Consider the following 493-nt stretch of genomic DNA (forward strand, 5'->3'; position numbering starts at 1 on the left):
ATCTTCCATGACATAAATAGACTGAAAGAATTCATGTCCACAAAACTAGCCCTTCAGAGAGTTCTTGAAGCAATACAAAGAGCTGAAGAAAGAAACGACTATACCCAAGGGGTAATGGAAAGAAACTCAATGAAGGTATAATTGTGGAAATACATAGCTATTATCAAGAATGTGAGCAGAAATAAAAATGACAGGATTCAATACACAACTTTCATTAATAAACTTCCCTCTAAGGACCGCTTTCAATGTGTCCCAGAAGTTTTGTTGTGTTGTATTGTCCTTTTCATTTAGTTCCAGGAATACTTTTATTTCTTTCTTAATTTCTCCTTTGACCCATTCATCATTCAGGAGTGTGTTGTTTAATCTCCATGTGTTCATGTAGTTACTAGGGTTTCTTCTGGTATTGATTTTAAGCTTTATTACATTGTGGTCTGATAGATTGCATGGAATTATTTCAATCTCTTTGTATTTGTTGAGGTTTGTTTTGTGCCCC

The sequence above is a fragment of the Nannospalax galili genome, unplaced genomic scaffold (assembly GCF_000622305.1).
Source record: "Nannospalax galili isolate Female #2095 unplaced genomic scaffold, S.galili_v1.0 scaffold185, whole genome shotgun sequence".
Lineage (NCBI taxonomy): Eukaryota > Metazoa > Chordata > Mammalia > Rodentia > Spalacidae > Nannospalax > Nannospalax galili.